This window comes from Cupressus sempervirens, chromosome 11, assembly GCF_028749045.1.
Source record: "Cupressus sempervirens isolate cs-2001-9-10 chromosome 11, ASM2874904v1, whole genome shotgun sequence".
Taxonomy (NCBI): Eukaryota; Viridiplantae; Streptophyta; class Pinopsida; order Cupressales; family Cupressaceae; genus Cupressus; species Cupressus sempervirens.
The window spans coordinates 263,959,019-263,981,175 of NC_143128.1; positions in this window are offsets into that span (position 1 = coordinate 263,959,019).

The window sequence follows — 22,157 nt, forward strand, 5'->3', positions numbered from 1 at the left end:
TCTAAGTTGATTAACAACTAAATCAATTATAAAACTAAACTAACTACATCTAATGTAATCTAATCTTTAGATTAATTAAATACTATATAAAAATGAATTAACAAAAATATAGCTAAATTTATTTAATAATTAACAAAACAAATCTTTAAGATTTAACTGAATTAAAAGCTAACTAAAATAACATAATATAAAGTCTACTAACTAAAATAATTTTAATAAATTAAAACATATTTGTAAGTAACATACTAACCCATACTATCTCCCAATTCAAATTAGATTTAACTAACTACTAATAACACTTAATTACATTATAAAACTAACTAACTACTTTCACTTAAAATAAAACTATATTAATTTAAAGATTAAACAAAACCTATAACAACTAACTAAAACTAATGACAAGATAAAAACTAACATACTTTATAATACAAACTAAATCTAAATTTCTAAACAACCATACTTAAACAATTTAATTAAAACTAATATTCAAATTTCTAAACACTATTATAATATTAATTCCTAACTCCATTTAACATTCCTAAAGAAAAACTAACACTACAACTAACAAAAATAATAATATACCACTAATAACATGAAATTTAATCTAACCTAATCTACATACTAACAATTAACTACTAACAACTCTACTAACTTAACTACTGAACTCCACTAACCTAACTACTAAAATTTCCCCACCCTACATCCTAGGCCTGTCCCACTCCCATATCCCACTTGGGCAAGTGCTTCCCAAGGGACAGATGCACTTCCCAAGCGCTGTCCTTGGGACAGCGCTCTGCCCCAAGCCTGCACAGGCCTCCAAGGTGGGCGATAACATGAAGGTAAGAAGAAATAAATAAACTTAAACTTATGCATTCCTCAAACAAGAAACGTGAACTCAGCGCTAAACAAGGACATTGACCCAAGGTTGTGATGAGTGAACAGATGACGTCATCAACATGCATGATGACTTAAATAATCAATTCACCTAGGGGTAGATAAAACCCAAGGGGGCAATAAATTAGAAAGTTAAATTGGTAAGACAAAGGATATTTAAAATATGATGCCATAAATATATATTTGAATTTTCTTTGTAAACTTAACAAGTATATCAATGTTTTAGTTCTAATTAGTTAAATTTCAAAATTTAAATATAAAAAAAAAGGATCATTCAAAGAATATTCTCTGTTGCTCAAATCCATTAAATCTTTTCTCCCATACAAAAGGCAGAGAGTTTTACTCTCTTGTAACACATTTTTTTTTTGATGAAAATTTTCTAAGTGTAGAATTCAAAGCTATGCATTTTTTTTTTAAGGTATATTTTTTTGAGTAGATTTAAAACATAGATACCATAGTTTGAGTCACATAACACCATGGTTATTTGGTCTCCTATATAACTTGGATTGCAATAATTCAATCTTTGTCACATATTTCCTTACAAAGCAAACTTATAAGGACTTGTAATAACCTTAACATAATTTTCATTTTGAACATATAAGGAGCATATAAGGGACTTGAAAATTTGCTCGATTAAACCATCATCAAAACTTCTTATTCCTGATGTGCATCCATCTAATGAAATTTTGATTAAATCATAAGACAAGCAATTATACTCTACACCAATTTTATTGGCAAACCTGATTCAAAGGCTCAGCTGGGAAAGAATCAGGAAGAAAACCCAGCTTCGTTGCCATCTACAATAAGTTTAAAGTACAATTTACAATAGGATCTCAATCCCAAATTTCAACAATTTAATCAAATTTTCTTCATGATCAAAATCAAGGGATTTATAATGTTTTTCTGCAACTCATTTCTAGAACCATGGAGGAAACAAATATCTGATCGGGTGATAACCAAGCATAACCAAGAGACAATCAACATGCATAATCATACATGGTTTATACAATAGGATTCACAATGAATCAAAACTAGGGAAAGGTGGATTATTCCAACCAGGAGAAGTCAAGCACAACACCAAATAGATGCCCAATCGGGGCTATATACCAAGAACTTCCGTTCTTCCATTTCAACATACCAGAATCATACAAGGTTTGTGCTGACAGGTAGGGGCCCATAAAACCCTACCCTTTCTCCCTCTTCTCATCTTGAGAAGAGACTCTACACTAGTTGGAGTCCGACTAAACAAACCTTTTCCAAAATTGGTCACTTCTGCCCTCTCCAAGGGTGAGTAATACCAAAACACCCATGCAAGAAAACATTAAAAAAAAACAACATAAACATGAAAGGAAATCAACCAAAAATAACAGGGTTTTCAAAGCTTCCCAACATACCCACGAACATACAAACATTGAAACAACAACAAGGTAGCATAAGCATGAAACAGAATGAAATCTGAACAAGGGAGATGAGAATACCAACCTTCACAAAGAGGTAATGGCAATGAACAAGTTTGAGTAGAGTTTCCTTCTCCTTACTTCAATCTTCAAGAACTTCTCTCTAAATGTAGAGATTGGGTAACAAAACCCACTAGACCAAGAAAGGCCTCTAAATAAGCCTCCAACTCAACCACCCAAAAGGAGCCATAACTATTTCCACCCACTAGCAACTCTAGAAACTCCTAACTCAACCTACACTATGGTTAAACCCTAAGAGGAGGTGGGGTAAGACAACTCATGACAACCACTTGCAATTTTCGCACAAAGGCAAAAAGGGGACTTTTGAGTGACCTCAAAAGTCAACAAAAGGGGCTTAGGGGTTGGAAAAGACCCCTAACCCATACCCATACCCCTTGGGTATAATAATAACATGTTTTGAAGTCTTAGGAATAGGTTTAGAGCCACACAAAGGCTAGGAAATAATAAGGACCCACTAACAACTCTTAAAAAGCAGATTAAGCACTAATTCGGATTAGGGATGACTAAAATTGATTAACAACTCAAATAGCAAACTGACACTAACTTAAACCGTCTTAGGTCCATGGGTTGCACAACTAGCCCTAACTAGCACGCTGAGGAGCACAAACAATTCACGAGTGTCAAGTGACACTAACAAAACATAGTTATGAACATTAACATTCACTGAACACATAAAGATACATACATACATCTCACAGCACAATACATGAATTACGAACAACAAGGTTTCCAAAATTAGCACATAGAGATCAGTTTTGTTCTTCCATCGATTTCCTTGACTAAAATATCTGCACACTCATTGCACACATCAGTAGTCCCGAAAATCACATGTACATATATACGTATCAGAAATTTACATAAATTGAAACATACATAAATCAGGGTTTCTTGCATCCTACTTATATCCTTAATCATAAAGATTCCAAACTCAATGTATTAATCCTACATTTTTACTTAATTCATCACATACATATACATAAAGCATTAAATGACGGACATCAATATCTGAAAACAACATCACACAACATGAAATAATATGATATGTTCAAGTTAGTGTCTCGACCATCTTGAGTCGTGAGTATCAAAATGATAAAATAACAACTAGGGCTATGGAGGCTTGGGGCGAGGCCTCACAAACTGGTCTTGAGTCCTCCATTCCAAAAGTCTTCATTATCTCCTTGTTTGATTGTGTAATGTATATACCTTTCTTCATCTGATAAAATTTTAAACCAAAAAATAACTTAATCTCTCCAAATATTAATATCTCAAATTCTTACTTGATCTCATTAGCAAATGATTTACACAACATCATGTCCTCAAAATATGATATCATCAACAAAAAAATCAGATAACAATATCTTGTTCTCAAATTCACTTTTTAATTATAGATTTCTATTATCATTAGTTCTTGCAAAATCAATTTCACTAAATAAGTATATAACCTTTCATACTATGCTCCAGGGGATTGTTTCAAATCATATAATGCTTTTATGCAACTTACATACCATATTACTCTTGCTAGTATCAACAAATCCTTTAGGTTTCTCAATTTAGACTTCTTCTAAGATTCCATTCAAAAATGTATATTTGACATCCATTTGATATACTTTGAAACCTTTGTAAGAAGCATATGCAAGAAACATTATCACTCCTTCCAACCTTGTGACTGGGGCAAATGCCTCTCCATAGTCAATTCCTTCCTCTTGTGCATATCCCTAATAGACTAGTCTTGCTTTGTTTCTTGTGGCTCCACCTTTCTCATTCATCTTTTTTTTGAATACCCACTTAGTTCCAATCACATTCTTGCCCTTTGTCTTGGGTAACAATGTCCATGTCTTGTTCTTCTCTATTTGATCAATTTCCTGATTCATTTCCTTAATGTAATCTTCATTCTCTAAAGCATATTTAATAGATTTATGTTCAACCTCACATAATAAACATGTGTCATTATTCAACTTGCTTCTTGTCATGAATCCTAGATCTTTGCTTCCAATGATCTTGTCTTCTGCATGGTTCTTTCTTACATATTTTGCTAAGATAGCTTCATGTCTTGTTTCTCCTTCATGTATTTCACTTGGTTTTGCTTGCACATCTCCTTCAAGTATCTATGGTTGCAACTCATGACGGTCTATCTAATGTTTAGTTTCCTCTCTCTGACATTCAATTTCTTCATTCTATGACTCAACTCCTATATCCTAATGCTCGACAGAGCTTTTTTACTAAACCTCGGTAGTTCATGGCTATCGATTCTTGGTAACCTAATTTTCTTGTTCAGGCAAGGTACTTGATTCTCCTTTATAAATGTAGAAAAAATTATATAATCATCGGGTTCTTTCTTGTATTCCTCTTCATTCTTTTCTACAGATTTAATTTTGTTAGTGTTAGAATTCAGACACTTATATGCCTTGCTTTTAGTGGAATATCCTAGGAATATGCCTTCATCACTATCTGCATAAAGTTTTCCTTTCATTGCATCTTTCAATATGTAACACTTGCTTCCAAATTTTTTTGATATAACTCACATTAGGTGCATAGCCATACCAAAGTTCAATTTTTTTTTTGTACCTCTCTTAACTTGAACTTAGCTCAAAGTATAGATTTTAGTACTTACAACTTCTCTCCAATACTTTTGTGAAACACTCTTCTCCATCATTATTAGCTTTTCATTGTCCATGATTGATCAATTCCTTCTTTCATCTATCCCATTATGCGATGGAGTCCTTGGTGCATTCATTTGTCTCTTTATTCCTTTGTCATTGTAGAATATGTTGAACTCATTAAGGATGAATTCACCTCCTCTATCTAATCTCAGGAACTTCAGACTCTTACCTATTTCCTTTTCAACTCTAGACAAATACCACTTAAACATTTGAAATGCATCATATTTTTCTTTAAGAAACATCACAGTCATCATTTTAGAGTAATCATCAAAAAATAGAATGAAGTATTTATCACCATAATATATTTGCACTCTAATAGGACCACATAAGTCAGTATGAACCAACTCCAAAATATCATCACAATAATAAGTCTTTCTCTTGAAACTAGACTATGCCATTTTCTCCATTTGATATTGTTTGCACATCACTTTATCAAGTTTTCTCAATCTTGGTAACCCTTTAACTCTATTCATCTTACTAATTCTATATTATCAAGTATATACTGCTTCAATATTTCACACATATTGAATTTTTCTTTCTCAACAATCATTAGATAGGTTGCATGGATAAATCCAATAGGTACAAAATTCAACCTTGAATTGTAGTTTATCTTGTAACCAATTACTTTACTTCTGAGTCTTACATCAATTCGCTTGATCATGTCCACTTTCATGTTCCTACCGTGAAATATTGTTTTCAAATTAGTTTCCACCAAGTTCTTGTTATTTTTGACATTAATAGGATTATTACCTTCATTACTTAATCCAGTGAGTCTATGAATCATATCATTTTCTATCATGATAGGTAAGTCACCAACCCAAAACATATCCTCATGAATATGACTTAGAATAATCCTCTTCCACTCACGCTTGTCAAACTCCCTATAGAACATGTACCTAGTGATGTTTAGGTCCCTCAAATGCTCAAACCCTTGTTTAAATGATAGGTCATTTTTACAAAGCAAGTCCATGTCATTATGGATGTCATTATCACCTATACTCTCAAACTTATAGTGAATGTATGCTCGAATGTCCTATACATGTAATACATTGTTAGGTACTTGTGAGAATTCTCCTAATGGGTCATCTTCTAGTGAAATATAAGGATTATTCTTGATTTTATACCTAGGTATCTCACTAATGTCACACATATTTGGGGTTACCATTTCTTATAGATTCAAACTTCAAATTATGATTTACACAAGTGATAAGTACCTCAAATTCATGAAACTAGGGCTTAATGAATTCACTTCTTTAAACACTTTAATCTTGCCTTTTAATTCTCTCCAAACTCTCCTTCATTTCTTGCATGACCAAATGGTGCTCAAAAACTTGAATTCACCCTTTAAATCACATCTATTTCAATTCTACATTAATTGTGCAAGTACATAATAAAAAAAAAGTTGTTTTAGTTTATCAATGAATTTATTTTGCTTTGTGCATTCACACATGAACTCCAAATCATATGTGCACTTAACCATAGCTTCATTGCATCTTTCTCTACCTCATACTAACTACACAAGTCTGCAAACTTCTCCTAAAGTTTTAACTAGGTTTTTGATCCTAAATTCCTAATGTTTTGCTTATAGAATAAATTTCTCAATCAGATAATGTTTGGTTACCAACTATCATTAACTTCAATCTATTATCAAATGTTTCACTTGACTATATTTCCAACACAACATATGAGCTTGTTGGTTTCGTAGCTTTAACAAATGATTCATCAAGGTTTCTTACAAGATCTTTCATGTTTTCTCTTTGATTGTTATTGTTATTGCTATTCCTTCTATTATTGTTCATATTCCTTCTAGGATTTGGTTTCTCATATTGTTCCTCATGTTCATCCTACAAAATCTTGTTGTGTGTCCCATGTTATTACAAATCTGACAAACTATAACATTGTTTCCATATCTAGGTCCTAACTAGGCAATTGTGCTCTACAATCTCTAGCAATATGTGCAAAGTTATTACACTTATAAAACATAATAGCATTCCTTATAACATTGGTTCCTCCAATAGTTCTATTTTATACAGGGTTATGACTTCTGAACATTCTACTATTAAATTTAGGTTTTCTATAACTAACTTCTCTATGACAAAAACCATGACAATTATAACATTAACCACAACTAGGTTTAAATGAATTACTTGTACAATCCCTTTTTACATGACCAAATTAATTTCATAAATAATATCTACCTTTGAATTTATTCCTCACCTCTTTAGGTGATTCAACTTACTCAGGCTACTTAGGTACACCAACTTTCTTAGACTGATTAACTTGCATTGCCCAACATGCTTAGGTACATCTTCAGATTGACTTGACTCACTCTTGTTTTGATTATAATCCTTATGTTCAGGCTATTGAATCAAAAGATCTAGTTATTTTCTAGCTTCAGACTTCTTAGCTATTTTTTCTCCAAGATATCTAAGACTAGTCTTATCATAAGAAGGTCTCTGTATAAAGATATAATCATCAAGATTTTCATTGTTGGAATACAACTTCTCAAGATGCATCTTAGATTGAGTTAATTATCCTTTCAAAATTGTATTGTACTTCTTAGGTTCCACAAACTACAATTTTTTAGACTCAAGCTAAGATGTCACTTTAGTAAGGTTAGATCTCATATCTGCATTTTTCAGATTTCAAACCTAACTCAATTTTACTGTCTTCACCCTTCAAGCTCCACTTTATATTAGTAATATTTAGTTCATGTTCTAGGGTCTCATTTTCTTTCTTTATTCTTGAAGTAACTCATAACACCATATTTTGTTAACTAGGGAAACCTTGGCCAAGTGGGGATCGTACCCACAAAATGATCAACTAATCAATAGTATCTTGTGAAAGATATTGACCTTGTTAAGAGTCTGTTACATCTGTATAGTATCTTGATCCTTGTTAGAGGATTAGGCCTTATTAGAAGCCTCAATCCTATCAATATTTTTTATTACAATATACAAAGTATGAAAGATAATCCCACTGTCCAAATATGCAATATATAATGAAATTCAGTATACAAAGAGTAGATACAAAAACCTTTGCATAATCTGATGATATATTCAATATATGCTATTTGCCTTTGCTAATCTTCACAAGACTTGATCAAAATTTACATTGCTATGATCTTACATCAAAATTCACATCATATACAAATCACAAAAACCACTTCAAAGTTTGCACAACTCCATATTCAAAATCTTTTCCTTTAAACCTTATTTCTTTAATTGTAGGCCTTCATTATTTCATATGCTTTCCAAAACAAAAAAATAATTATTTCTAACTTAGGATTAACTTGTAGGATGTCATCCCTAATTAGTTAAACAATTATTTTAATTTTAAAAAAATTCCTTAATGAAAAATACCCATTTACTCAAGTCCTCTATGTTCTGTCTTTTCAACACTATTACTATAAAACTAAAATATCTTTGTCCATAGAACTTACTATCCTACGCTTGTGCTCACATCATCTTGACATATGGAACTTCCTCTAGGTAAGTGAAGATGTGCTAGAAATGCCTTTGTGAAGTGCACTGACCAAAAAGGTTCCCGTGTTGATAGATAAACTTTATGATACTTAGACAATTTTCTATCTTTAACTCAAAAATTCATCTTCAAAGTTTGCTGACTTAATCTTGACTATATGTTTCCATAAATGAAAACATCAAATCTTATAACCTAGCTAAATTTCCAACAAGAATTAATGCTTCTCAAGCTTGGAAATAATATACTTGGGACTCTCTTAGATTTACATCTATAGTGGGATTCAGTTGCCCCAACATTATCAAATTTACAACATAGGGTAACTTATGGATCTAAAGGCATTTTCTCTACCAAAGAAATTGTCAACTATAGAAATATGGCCACATCTGAGAAAAAGTCTTAACAATATATGCATTTGTGAAGGGTTAGAATTGGTATTGAAGGCCATTATTGTTAGAATCTGAAAAGATTGATAACCCAGAAAACTAGTGCAAAGAATAAATATCTAAACTATGAATGCAAATGATACAAAATCAAAATAGCAATACAGAGTTAGTCTCCAAGAGAGTAATGCAAATGCTAGAAGCAAAATAGCATTAAGAGGATTTAAAAAAAATAAGAGATTACAAATACAAGCCAAGTAGCATGCTTATATAGACTAGGAAGAGGGAGGAGGTGGCAACACTAACCAATGAGGAGCAACCATCTATTAGACTAAAGATAGCAAAGTATCTTCTTAAGATAGCTAATGGATGCTCACATGTAGGAAGGTGACACCTCACAGCCACTTTCTAAATAAGACATGCTTTATTAACCTAAGAAAGATTATTAAAAGTGTAGGAAAAACCTAGCAAAATAGGAAAAATAAAAAACTACACTAACATCCTCCCATAAGCAAAGCTTAGGTGGATGTAGAAATGGGCCCCAAAAAGTCAAGCCTGATGAGGTACCCATGTACATAAGATTCCCCCAAAAGAGAGAGAAAAGAGACTCCCCAAAGAAAATTAGGACTCCAAGTGAGAGGAAGAGGCCCCCCCCAAAAGATGAAGCATCTCGCACCCCCAGCAAAGCTTGCAAATTTTGTCTAGTAGATCCACTTACATCGAACAAGTTTTCTTCCCTTAGGAAAAGGGACAAGATCCCAAGTGTGGTTCCTAATCAAGGAACTATACTCTTCCTGCATAGCTATATCCCACTTAGAAATACTAGAAGCCTCATGAAAGGACTATGGATTTGAGGCAGTAGCAATGAAGATATGTAGAGCATCCTGGAATTGTGAATGAGTCTGCTTGGTGTCTGATGGATCCCCAACCCAATCACCTGCAAACTGCAAGGTCTGTCTAGCCCAAAGTGGACCAAAAGATGGAGAATCTAGAGGAGAATCATCAACCTATGAATGATGACTAGGAGAGGGAGGGGGTGAGTCCTCTGAATCACTCTCTGCATCAGAAGTGGAGGTAGAAGACTGCTCAAGTGAATCTGACCCATTAGAAGATCTATCATGTATTCCAAGTGACTCCAATGTCAAAGTAGAAGGCAACCCTGTGACCATGCTCTGCTGGTTAAGCTGATGCAAGTAGTGGAAGTTAAGATGGCCAAACCACTCATGCCATAATTTTCTCACATCATTAGAGTGAGTGAGAAAAATAGTCAAAGGACGATTAAGAACAAAGTGAAAAAACATATAGAGTCATGACTGATGATCTTCTCTCGCAACTGCAACTGTAGAATCATTGTGCAACTCACGTATCTCCACTAAATTAGGAGTGAACTCAACCCGCTTGCATAAACTTGTGTGAGTGATCTGGTATACCAATAGGAGATTAGTTGACAATGAGGGTACACAAGGAACATCATGGAATGTGCCATCCCCCACATCAATAGACCCTCTCCCACACACCTCAACAAGAGTGTTATCACCCATCAAAATAGAAGGCATAGTACATGGCTCCAAGGATGCAAGTTCTTCCTTAGATGAAGCCATGTGGTGTGAAGCACCTGAATCAAGAACCCAAGTGGATGGTGAGGAAGCAACTGCAAAAAGGGCCTTGCCCTTTCCTTTTCCCTTACTATTTTCTTTTTCCTTATTAGATCCTTCATTAGAAATTTATTTGATAGACTTAGGAACACTGATATTATTCTTCTCAAGAATGTATGTCAAGTGATCAAGTTATTTCTGCAAACATTTATGTTCATCATGACTAGGTCTTTTACAATAGGCACATTTGACCTTTTCTTTCTTAGGCTTATCGCCCTTGGAAGATGGTGTATCAATAGTTGCTTTTGAAGAAACTGGTATCTGATCCTTCTTCTCCTTGCTATTCTTTTGTTTCTTGTCCTTACTATTGTTGTTACTACTTTGTCCTTGTTGTTCTTTTGTGCCTTGGTTGGTAGCCAAGGCATGTGACTTAGAGGACATAAGAGTGCCCATTTGGATTAGCTTGTCCTATTCTCGAGTGAGATTGACAACAAAATCATCTAAAGATGGCATGGTGAATTGAGTGCCAAGTGCACCCTTAGTAGCATAGAAGGTAGAGACAAACACAAAATATTTTGAACTTAGCTTAGAGAGAATACTAAGAATCAGTTGTTCATATTTATTTTCAATTTCACATTGTTTTAACTGTAGCCTTAGTGATTTTAATTTGGTGAAGAAATCTTGGATTGTGTTGAAATTTCCTGGACTTAAGCTAATTAATTCATTTTCCAACATATGACCCCTCATTGAATCTTGTGTGCCAAATAGTGTTTCTAGCTTTATCCATACTTCATTTGGTGTATCCAAAGACTTAATGTGAAATAACAAGTCAGGAGAAACAGACAAACACAATGTTCCATATGCCTCATCACATTTGTTAAACCACTTAGGCTTATCTTCATCTTTGGCAGGTTCTGTTTCAAGTCCCATAGTTATCCTATTTAATCTAGCTTTCCTTAAGTGAATTGTCATGCGTAATTTCCACTCAAAGCAATTGTATGGAGTTAGGATGGGCATATTTATTTGATCCATGATGAAGAAATGTAGAGAAGAAATGCTAAAAAGAAGGGAACCTAGCCACGACAATGCCCCCCCTTTTTACTCAATCAAAGAACCCCCCCAAAGAAATATGATTTGGCACTTTATTTTAGTGCATTTACAACTACCACTAGAAAGAAATACTTAGTGGTCTTGATTTCAATGCTTTACAAACCCTCATGAAGAGCATATGTTGAAAGTGAAACTTAGGCACAATAATCAAAGAAATAAATAGCACCACTGTGATCTACTCGAAAAATTATGCACTTTCAAAATAAGAATCGCCCTAATATGAGATCGTATGAGAAAGTTATGATCCTCTGAAGTTTCCAAAATGAGAACTGTGCACAGTCATGGCCGAGAATCTGCAATTTCTGAATAATTCATGCATGAGAATCAAAAAACAACTCCACTAGTGGATAAAGCACAAAAAATAGCCAAGTTCATAACAAGAATCATCAAAATCAGAGTTCGTATAAGCAAGAACAAGACATTTGAAAACTGCATTCAAATCTGCGACTAACAATGGAGAGGGGTATGGCTGTAGCTTTTCATGCTCAATTCTGTAAAATATATAGCTTGAATGCAAAAACTAAAAGATACCCAGATTGTTTTTTGGTGTTGCGAACAAAACCCAGAAAGCATTTTTTTTGCTGATGTATAGAAGATGTTGTTGTAGTGTAAATCAAATGCTTTTAACAGTAAAAAATGGCTCCAAAAATTAAGAAACAACCCCAGCAACCAAAATATGACATGAAAATGTTGGATCAGCTTCCTAAGTCCATCAATGGCATGCTAGAACCTGCAATACTGATTGAAAAATTCAAATATGCAAGTTGGTTGTCAGATTTGAGATTGAAACCCCAGAGAAAAACCCTTTTTGTCAAAATTTTTCTGATCCTCAAGATCATCCAAAGATGCAAGAGAAGAGCATACTTCATTTTTTAAAAAACTACAATAAAATTTATTAGCCACACCCCCCCCCCCCCAATCTCTCAAATAAGGAAACTAAAATCTACTCTTGCACATAGAAAAGCTCTGATACCATGTTAGAATTTGAAAAGATTGATAACCCAGAAAACTAGTGCAAAGAATAAATATCTAAACTATGAATGCAAATGATACAAAATCAAAATAGCAACACAGATTTAGTCTCCAAGAGAGTAATGCAAATGCTAGAAGCAAAATAGCATTAAGAGGATGCTAAAAAAACAAGAGATTACAAACACAAGCCAGGTAGCATGCTTATATAGACTAGGAAGAGGGAGGAGGTGGCAACACTAACCAATGAGGAGCAACCATCTATTAGACTAAAGATAGCAAAGTATCTTCTTAAGATAGCTAATGGATGCTCACATGTAGGAAGGTGACACCTCGCAACCACTTTCCAAATAAGACATGCTTTATTAACCTAAGCAAGATTATTAAAAGTGTAGAAAAAACCTAGCAAAATAGGAAAAATAAAAAACTACACTAACAATTATAGGAGGGGATTACTTGTAAGTATCCTAATGATACTTAAGGATGTCAATCATTTATGTACTAGTGATTCTCTTATTGGCACTGTATATGATAGTATGGCTAATAGTCCCATTAAATTTGATTCGTCATTAAATTTCTTAGTTAGTCTACAAAATGATAACCTTGATGATGTCTTTACCTATAAATTCAAAACCATGAATTTTCTCATGAAAAAGGGATCCATAGACCATACCCTACATTTTTTTATTCACTTACATTTGTTCAATACTACCATAGCCTTTATGGATGATCCTCATAGAGATCTTCACCTCTATGAGGAGTTTCTAGCATCTAGACCTCTTCCAACACTACATCTCAATTATGATCTCCTCTTAATATCAAATGGAGGAATATCCAACTACCAAAAGAATGGACTGCAAAATTATTTAATGGAGACCAACAAGAATGCATCACTATATAGTTGTGAGACATTTCTATTCATGAAACCCCAAGCTTTTTCATTAATAATTTTGTTGAATATGATGACTAAATACCCTTGCACCCATTTTCCAATAAAAATCACTTAAGCACCTTACATACTCCTCAACTTGATAGAAAATAACTCTTGGAGCTAGTTTGTTCACACGCTTCTTATTCTAAGGTTGATGATTCTGGATGGCTTAAATGTGACAACCATCCCTATAGGTTTCATCTTGGTCATGTCTGAATCCTTTCTGCTAAACCCATTTCCATTTGCAACTTTGATCTATCATTTTTGGAAAACTATGATTCTAAAACTCCCACAATGTATCTCAAATTATTGGTTTGATTCCTAAATTTTGTGCTTTTATGCACATAGATGAGCCCTAGAAGTTATACATTTTGTATTGGCCACAACATGCTTCTCTCATAGCAGACAATGTTCCCTCTAGATATAAGTTACTTATCTAGATAATCTCTACTTTTGTGAACAACTCCTCATTTCTAATGATGCTCGTGTTTCCCAACAACATGCCAAACTTTCATAGTAGAATTTTTGAGCCTAGCAGATGTAGCATAACCATGATGCCATTGATCACTTAACCCTACTTCAAAAACAAGTATTTGATTCCCATTTTAATTCTCTCCATGTTGACCTTGCCTCTTTGCATGCTAATTATTGTACCTTTAAGGATAAAACATAATCATGACAGGAAAAACAAAACAAAGCTAGTTCTATCATCCTACAAATCTTGATTGTGATCTCTAAAAAGGTTTTCAAAAATTATCCAACACATCCATGTATTTTTCTTTGGGAGCCACAAGCAGGGAAGTTGAATAACATTCACAATTTCTTGCTAAATTAATCCATAGGAGAGAAGCAACCCAGTCTTTAAAGGAACAATATCCAACCAAAGCTACCTATAAGGATATTACCACAAAATGACAAGTTCTCATGAACAATAAAAATAAATAGAGATGGAAATAGTAATCAGAGTCCATTCCATAATTTGCACTATTTTAAGGCCAAAGCTCCTCAATGGTCCAATTTTGACTCTTTCAATCCAATCAACAATCTTAGGAGTATTGAGGCCCTAAGAGAATGGCCTCAAAATAATATTAACACCAATTCTATAGTCCTGAGATGAGAATATATATTTTCAAGCCTTAAATAGAATGGCTAGAAAAGCATGGGATAGATTGGATGTTTAGTATAGGGAGGACCTATTAGTAGCAAGATTGGATGTAGTATGTAATCAACTTATTTTCATGTTCGTTGGTCATATTGATGCCATTCAACACAAGGAATACAGTAATTTTATGGAAGCCAAGTGTCATGATCTCACACAATTAGATAAATACTTCAATGATCCATTTCAAAAAATCTATTATTCTAGGCATGAGAAAAATCATTATGCAATATATTTTACATTTTTTGAGAGCTTTAGGAACAAGCTTGGCAACCATTGCTTGAAAAAGTGTTTGGAACACTTAAATATCATCAATTGCACAATGACAAATATTGCATTTCCTCAATTTTGCAATTTTATTACTTAAGTGAATAGGGAAATTTGTTAGGACTATAAATAGGAAAAGCTTAAAGAAAGGATTAAGGCTTGTAATTGCTAAATAAATATGTAAAAAATTGGTGCATGATTATACTTGTTGTAATTGATCTAGTTCACATAAAAATAGTAGGATAAATTGTAGGAAACCTACTAATTAGTCTTGCAAAGTAAAAAATCCTAACTATGGAAAATCCCATAAAACTAAAGGCTTTTTTCGAAAGAAGATTTTTTTCAACAAAAAAAAGAGATTGGAAACCTACATGTTATATTTATAAAGGCCCTCATTATACAAATAAATGTCCAGATAGGAAAAGAAAAAGGGGAAAAGTCAAAGTTAATAGGGTTCATTAGCTTGGGTTTTTTGGTGAAGAAGGATATGAATATATTAATGGTTATCCCACAGAACCCTTAGATATTCCTTTGGAATCTTAATCTAATCATGAATATGAACTTTTTGATGCTCTAGAAACTTCTTAAACACCACCAGTCACAAAGGATAATGATTAATCTTCTAACTCCTTTGATTTAGTAGTGTTATTTTTTTGTAGAATGATATCTTCATGTCCATATTATCAAATCTAGGTGTCATATCTTGATTGAAATAATTAATGAGGTTAAGACCATAGAATAGGAAAAAAGATAATGTTAATTTCTCAAGGTACTTGACTATGTAATAAATAAAGGCTTGCTACTCTTCACCTAAAAATTAAAAATCTTGAAGAGACATTTGTTTCTCATTCTTCACCTCCTCCATGATTAGTCCTTAGGCCTTGGCATGATTCAAGAATCAATCTTTCTCTTCAAATAGTGCCATCTTCTTCTTTAGGAAAATTCTCACAAGAATCTTGGCATCCCCAACATTATACATTCTTGAATAAGCTAATTAGACAAGCATAAGGGAGCTTGAATATCTGCAACAAGAGGATACACTAGAAATAATAATTGAACTCTCTCAATTCATTGAAGAGATAGACAGGAAACCATCATCTAGCCATATGTCTCTTCAAGAAGCTCCTCCTTAAAATGACCATATTTTATCATATGAAGATTTGTTTGAAAAGAAAAACCTTACTCATCTTTATTAGACAAAGCACTAAAAACTAAAATATCAGAGCAAAAGGATTCACCAACAAATATGTACAAAGTGCATGTGGTTTCTACTGTAGTCTGTCTCGGTATAACACTTTCAGTCCATTTTCCATCCATCAAACCATATAATTTTCAATTTTTCCTTGACACTAGAGTAGATCTTAATATTACTTGTTTTATTTTTATTTTTAAAGGACCCATGGAAAGCTACCTAGATTAAGTTGTGCTTTGGAAATGGAAATCATACATTTGATAGAATATTTAGAATAATTTGGGGGTTGGGGGGGGGGGGGAGGGGGTGAATTAGTTATCCACGGTTCAAATGTACCAATTAAACAAAAAAACACTTAAAAAAATTCAGATCTTATCATTCCATTGCTCAATCTCTATTGTAAACTATTTGTAACATTAGCAATCTATCCACTGTTCTTAAAAATAATAGAATGTAAACTTAAATCAATAAAGCATCTTAATAACATCCACACAAGTTTAACACTAGGATTTAATGTGGAAACCCAATTTGGGAAAAACCACCAACAACATGTCACCAATTTTTAGAGGACTTTAGAACATTCCATTAGAATGTCACTTGGTTAAAGGATTTACATAGACCATTAAGTCCTTATGAATGTTGGGTCAACCTTGATTAAAGGATTTCAAATACTATTCATAATGGTTAGAAAGTAACAACAGGTTTGAGCTATTAAGTACAACTCACTTTGCATGTTCAGATCTCTATTGAGATCCTAGTACTAATTCACTGTCTAGCCTCTATTGCCATCTCAATCTTAGATTTTCTTGGAAACTCTTCAAGAAATCACCCTTTACTTCTTCTCAACTCAATTACACCTTCGTCTTAGATTCTTGAGTCAACAGCATCAGTAACAACTCCAATTCTCTAGAGCTCCTTCACACATGCACAACCTCTCTGCCTATATAGAAAGTTCACCTCTGTACTTCTTTAAATAGATAGTTCTGATCTTTTTCCACTTAATCAACACCATAGATCTTAGGGTTCATTATTTGATCCATTAGATACAATCTATCTAATTGCCATTCTATTTATCTCTTATTTTTCTAGAAACTTCTACTTGAATTCATCATTTAGATTGTTTCCTATTCCTCTCCTAAAATTAAATGATCAATCTCATCAATCCTTATCTTCAAGACATTTTCCATATCCCAAGAAATCAACTTAGTTAGCTGGAAATTATGATTCCTTGCAAATAGTTAAAATGTTGTTCCTCAATCAATACTAAGTTCTGACAGTCAATCATTAGTGAGTTACTTGGTCGCTATTGAATTTATTTCTTGGCACCAACATTGTTACTTAGTTGATACTGATGCTTGGTCAACACTTAAATTGCTTGGCACTTACTATGGCTCGGTTAACACTAGTATCACTCGACATGTTCCTCAAAATTCCTTAGTCTTTTACTCTATTACTCGGTCAAGCCTACACATTTGATCTATCTTTGCTCATACTTCCAAGACTTGAACACTACTATCTTCTCCATTGGCAACATGATTTAAACAATCACTTTGTCTTGTCAAAGTCTAACTAATCAAATGTCCATTTGTAGTTTCCTCTTCATAACACAACCTTTTTTCTAGATACTTTTGTTATGAACAACTTATCAAATCCTCTTTATCAATCAAATAGATATGACATTTAGATCATATAGAAAATTGTCTCACCAATAGATTTGACATCAATGACAACACAACAATTTTTCCAATTGTAGTTTCCAAAAATCTCCCTCTTTGATATTGATGTTAACAACAAAAATATTTGCAAAAATACTTTAGTTTACCATACAACGAAAAAATTGTATAATCTTCGAGTAACACGCTCAATGTATCAGATCTTTTATTAATATCCTTAGTTTCATTCTGATGTATATTTCTGATATGGTAACACCTCTTAAAAGACGTTAATGAACTCCCTCTAAGTAATCACTCCCTCTTACTTAGCATGTCTCTACCAACATCTACTTTCTCCCTTTGGGATTCATACTCTCTTTGCTTCTTAGATAATTTTTTCATTTTAATATTTTATGGAATATGCAATCTCTCCCTCTTTGAAAACAATGCGAAAGAGATTATCTCTTTCTCATACATCTTGATTATGTAGATAATTGTATATCAATTCTAAATTCTTCATATATCATCTTCATATGACTGATATGTTATATTGTCCTTCTTCTTCACTAAAAATTTAGTCAACTCCTAAAGTAGAATTGTCAGCATCAATGCATAAGATAGTTTGATCAACACATTTGATGCAAAGCTTCTCTATAGCTTAAGTAGATTTGTCTAGGGGAATCACCCCAATTTAACTCTAAAATATTCATGAGTATCCTTAGGTAAACATTTGGTGAATATGTTAGAAATTTTCTCTTTTGTGTTCACATATTCCAATTTCACTTCTTTGTCTTTGTGTGCATAACAAGGTTATTTGATATGTTAATAGAACTTGTGTTATCATAATAGATAACCACTAGATTTGTAATCTCTTTCATACCTTTCAACAATTGTTTGATCTAAATGTTATTTGAATAATTTACTACTATTGACACATACTCGACTTCATCTATTGATTGGGAAATACAATTTTGCTTCTTTCTTGTCCATGAAATTAGTCTCTTTCCTAGAAATAAAAAACCACCACTTGTTCTCTTCCTATCATCAACATTTCTTTCCCAATTAGAGTAAGTGTATACTTTTAGTTCAAACTTATCATTCTTCTTGTAATACAATCCATTGTCTTTTGCTCCTTTTAGATATCTCAATATTCTCTTTACTACAATCATATGGTTAGCTTTAGGACTTGCTAAAAATCTAGCAACTATCCCAACAACTAATGCAACATATGGTCTTCTATGAAAACATATTATACTTTACCAATCACCAATATGTATTGTTTTTGGTTCACATTAGTAGAATTATCATTCTTATATAGTTTGTGTCTAGTAACCGTAGGTGTACACACTAGTTTAGAATCTTCCATCCTAAAAAGTTTTCAATATCTCCTTGATCTATTTGGATTGAGTAATGAAGGTGCCTTGCTTCATTTGATATACTTGTAAACCAACAAAGAATTTGATCTGACCAAACATTGACATTTCAAATTCCTTCTTCATTTCATCAACAAACGTTTTACATAATGCTTCCTTTCCTTTAATTATGACATCATCAACAAAAATTTCAGATAATAATACCTCATCATTCTTTCCAGTCTTCAAGTATAGATTGATGGTATCATTTGTCCTTGCAAAACCAATCTTCACCAAATAATTATACAATTTTTTATACCATGCTCTAGGGGCTTGTTTCAAACTATATAAAGCTTTGTGAAACTTGCATACCATATTCTTCTTGTTAATGTCCATAAATCCTTCAGGCTGATCAATGTATAGTTCTTCTTCAAGTATCCCATTTAGAAATGCATATTTGACATCCATTTGATACACCTTAAATCCTTTATAAGCATAATATGCAAGTAGTGTTCTTACTCTCTCTACAAGGACACGACCTCATTCTTGTGCATATCCTTTGCATACCAATCTAGCTTTATTCCTTATTGTTGTGGTTTCACAATGCACACCCCATTTTGCTTAGAAATGGGGACCCCCTACTTTATTTTTGAGCTTTCCGAATCCCTAGTTTGGGGTTTGAGTCTTTTTAGGGTTTTGCACAATATTTTTACCTAAGTCAGGGTTTCTACCTAGAAACTTAGATTCTATGTTCTAAAGGAGAAAAGTCATTATTTTTGCATATAAAGAGATGCACACTAGCACACCTCGTGCACCTCACCAGGTGCGCTAGTGTGCTAAGTTACCTAGGGCACATAGGGGAAAGATATTTCCTCTTGGAAGTGCACAACTATGTAGTTGCGCACCTCCAAGAGGTGTGCTAAGCCCTAGACCTATAAAGCTCAGAATCCCCACTTCTTCCCTCATCACTTTTCTCCTCACGCTCCATCTCTCACATTGGCACACCTCCTAAGGTACACTGCTCCACTCCACCTGCACACAAACCATTAAACAACACCTAAGGTAAAGGTGCATAACTACGCACCTTTTTTGCATTAAATCTTAAAAAATCTAAAAAACTTAAGAAACTACACCTAGTTAAAGGTGCGTAGTTGGGCACCTTCACTAATGATACATTGCTATAGAAAAAAGGTGTACACTTAGCACACCCCATGAGGTGCACTAAGTGCACATTTTCATTTTTTTAAGTTTGTACAAGGGAGAAAGCACACCTAGTGCACCTCTGAGGTGCACTAGGTGCACTCTATTTTTCTTATCAAGGTTAGAAATATGGTTTTTTAGTATTTTTTAGTAGTTTTAGGGTTTTACATTCTGGGTCATAACTAGGGTTTGTTTAGGGTTTTATTTTTCTACTCTCTAGAATAATGTTTGCTTCTTTTTACATATAAAAAGGTGTCCTTAACTTGTCGGGGTCATAACTATTGACCTAGAGTTTGGAATTAAAAACCATTTACACCATCGTAAAGAAGAACTAAAAATCTAATTTTAGTCTCTAAAACAATGATCCTTTGGTTGCCCAATTTTAGGGTCTGATGAAAGTTTCAACTTGAAATTTTGAGTAGAAGACCTCTGAAAAAGCCAATTAAAAAGAGCTAAAAAAACTTGTAAAAAAAGATATGAATTTTTTTCAAACATTTGATCATTTTGGATAATCTATATCACCTGGTCTTTGGCTAGGAAGGATTGGGCAGTCAGAGAGAAGAAAGAATCAAGTAATTTATATTGAAGATCAAAGATACAGAGGTTGGATACAAGAACTAGAATATGTTCCTTATCTTATGCAACTATTAATGACAAGATTCAATACAGGTGCCTTGGGATTTTGGATAGAAGAAGCAGAAGGAGTTCAAATGTATGAAAATTTTTGGCTATAAAGAGGGTATAAATCAGTAGAAAGGGGAAAAATAAGTAAACTAGAGTGCTCCTAGACCTCATTTGAGAGAAACCTAGAAACCATTTTAAAAATTGAGAGCTTTGATTTTTTGGCAAATTGAGCTTCTGAGGTTCCGAGATGTGCCAGGTGTGCCAAGTGCACTACTTTCAAGGTGTGCTTCTTCCTAGGTGCACCAATTTTTTTTGAAGAAGTCAAAGGTGCACCAACATTTAATTACTAGTTCCAAATTTAGAGCTTTCCATGTACTAAAAATGCATTTTGACGATAGTTTAACTCATACAAACATCCAAAGAAGGTTGAGCTTCTATTTTTTGCACCTCTAGAGACTCCTACATCATTTAATGGATTTCTTCTTCTTCTTTTCTTGTGTTTTCTTTATTTTAAGATATGAAAAGGCTCATGCATCCATTAAATGATATAAATAAGGATGGAGTCCTACTTAGCACTTGTTAGAGAGTTCGTGTTGTGGTTTCACAATGCACACCCCATTTTGTCAAGAAATAGGGACCCCCTACTTTTATTTTTTTGGCTATTTGGATCCCTAGTTTTGGGTTTGAGTCCTTTGGAGGTTTTATCTAGTGTCCTAGTTCATGTTTAGGTCTTGACTGAGAAACATAGTTGATGAAAATCAAAGTTTTTAGGATGGAGTGTCTTTTTTTTTTAAAACAAAAAAAGTGCACTAGCGCACCTATGCACCTAAATAGGTGTGCTAGTGCACCAAACTAATAAAAAAGAGACACATTTTTGTGATGTGCAACTACACACCTATGCAACACAAAATGTGTGAGGTCTCGCTGGCTATATAACCAAGAGGGTCCCCCCCTCTCTCCTTACTTTGTTTTATTATTCTCCTCCAAGCTCCGCCAAACCGCAACACTTCACCTCATGAGGTCTGCCTCCCCACATCTCTCCTTGCATATCAAAACATGAAACAAAGTTAAAAAGCTTAGAAAAGGTGCACTGATGCACATCTTGACGCTTTGTTAAAACATCAACACAAAAAAATTAATACAAAAAAAAAAACATAAAATTCCAACATAGGTGCATAGTAGTGCACCTAAATTAGTTGTGCTACTATGCA